Source organism: Castor canadensis, chromosome 1 (assembly GCF_047511655.1).
Source record: "Castor canadensis chromosome 1, mCasCan1.hap1v2, whole genome shotgun sequence".
In the NCBI taxonomy this organism is placed as follows: Eukaryota; Metazoa; Chordata; class Mammalia; order Rodentia; family Castoridae; genus Castor; species Castor canadensis.
Window position 1 is genome coordinate 16,630,323 of NC_133386.1, and position 2,430 is coordinate 16,632,752.

The 2,430-nt window shown below is 42.0% G+C and overlaps 1 pseudogene; it reads left to right on the forward strand.

Moving 5' to 3' along the window:
- Window positions 1-972: 972 nt before the first annotated feature.
- On the forward strand, window positions 973-2,098 carry LOC109676880 (peroxisomal membrane protein PEX13 pseudogene; annotated as a pseudogene).
- The last annotated feature ends 332 nt before the right edge of the window (window positions 2,099-2,430 follow it).

Sequence of the window (2,430 nt, forward strand, 5' to 3'; positions counted from 1 at the left end):
AAACAGGTATTGGGAGGTCACTAGCAGTTTCTGTCCCCAGAGGGGATACCACTGGTGGGGGAGGAGAGGTGCAACAGACGAAACCAAGGGTTGTGAAGCTGTTTCTGTAAAGAGTCATCTAGGAAATATGTTAGGCTTTGTGGCACGCTGTCTCTGTTGCAATGACTCAACTATGCAATTGTGGTGAAGACAGCCATAGACAATATGTAAATAAATGGGTATGGCTGGATTTGGCACTTCAGCCTTGGTTTGCCTGCTCCTGGGATAAGCAATAAAATGAACAGCTACTCTGTCCTTCCTCTGTATGTGCCAGTCACTGTGTGGAGCAGCTCACAGGCATTTACTTAACAGTTCCTTGTGAAAGCCCAGTGAAACAGGATGCCATCGTTATCACCACCATCATCACCTCATTATCTATGAGGAGACTTTGGCTTGGAAAAATTAAGTGACTTTCTTAAGGTCACAGAGCTTGTAATACAGGTGGATTTTGAATGGGTTTTACCCTGCTCCCCAAAGAAGTCTGGGCAGCTAGAGGCTGTGACAAGGAATTGTTCTGAGGCAGAGGGCAAGCATATCTGGTAAAAATGGAGGAAGCCTTTGCATAGTCTTAGAAATCTCATGGTAAGTCACATCAAGACCATCATGGTAGATGTGGGGGCCACCTGGCTGTGACTCATTGATTGCCAGGGATGACTAAGCTGATCTGGCTGGCTAAGTGGGTGTCCCCTTCCTCCTTCACCATTCTATGTGTATCTCTTTTTCAGTTGAAAAGGATGAACTTCCCCAATACAGGAGGATCTATCTTTGGTCAAGGGTGCATGTATGTGTAGCTGTGATCCCCTGCTAGAACCCCCATCCAAGCTCTGGGGACTTTGAAGAAAAACAGGTTGTACCCAAATTCCAGACTATTAGTCCAAATAAAATTGAAAAGAACAGCTCAGCAGGAAGCAGAATCCAAGTAGAAGTGGAGAGATGGAATCCCAGTCACTGCCTCCCCAGAAACCCTGGGAAACCCGCAGAATTCCGGGGACCAGATAGGGACAGGAATCCAGCCCTACTTCCCTATCTGCTGATTTGGGTCCTACTTTATTGATAAGACCTGGACAACCAACACTTACCAGAATGACCCCCACATATTCTTCCAAGGCCGTCCCAGTAGAGGGGGAGAAGCACTGTGAACATACTCTCATACCTGCATGTAGTTCATTTTCTTCTGGCTAAGGTGCCCATGGAAATTCATTTTATGGAAGCTATAGCCCTTACAGTTATGGATACAATGGATTGGGCTTTAACCGCCTCTGTGTAGATGACCTTCTACCCACTAGACTGGTTCAGCAAGCTGAAGAAAGCAGCAGAAGTGCACTTTAGTCACTGAAAGTATTGTCTGTGCATTTGCCTCTGTCAACATGATGATAGGTGCTACCTTTTGAGCTGTCTATAACAGTTTCAATCTTATAGCTAGAACTATAAGATATTTTATAGACAGATAGGCTGATGGGCTGGAGAAGAAGTTCTGGAGTAAAGACCTGTGGACAGAAAGTGAAGGAGCTGTGGCCTGCCTTGGTGTGAGGACCAAGCAGTTAACTCAGCAAAATCTCGGTCAATATTCTTATTCTTTGCTGTTATCCTTGGTGGTCCTTATCTCACCTGGAGCTTCTGTCCACTCATGGTGATGAAGTAACAGGCAACATCAACTGGGCATGTGGCCAGGATGACCATTTTGCTAGAGCAGAATATGATTTTGCTGCTGTATCTGAAGAAGAAATTTCTTTCTGTGCTGGTGATATGTTAAACTTAGCTCTCAAAAAATAGCCACCCAAAGTGTGTAGCTGGCTTCTGGCTAGTCTTGATTATGAAACAACAGAATGTATACCTGCAAATGTCAAAATATTTGGAAAGAGGTAGAAAAACAGTAGAATTGAGTAAAATTTCCAAGTATCAAAAATCTTTTATCAACCCAACACTAATTAAAGTAGTCACGATTGCTGATTCTTTGGATGAACAGGAAGCAAGCTTTGAATCTGTTTTTGTTGAAACTACTAAGGTTCCTGGTTCATCTGATTCCATAGGAAGAAGTGTAGCTAAACAAAATCTTTGATTCTCTTCATGTTGTGTGCAGTTGAATAATACTTTAGAGTAATTTTTGAAATCACTTTTATAAAAAATTAATTAATCTACAGTTCAATGAAAACATGTCTTTGGCTATTCCAGGTGATTTGCTGCTAGAAATTGTGAAAGTTGTACACTAGTATTTTGTTCTAGTGACCTGGTTACGTTTTACAATTCATGGAACCATAAGGGTGCATGCTTCACTTGGTTTTTAAGATAATGGCAATTGCTCTCATTTTCTTCATATTTAAGTCCTTTGGTATATTAGAACAGTAAGTTTGATGAACTATAGAATATACAGTTGCTACAGAAGGGATTATT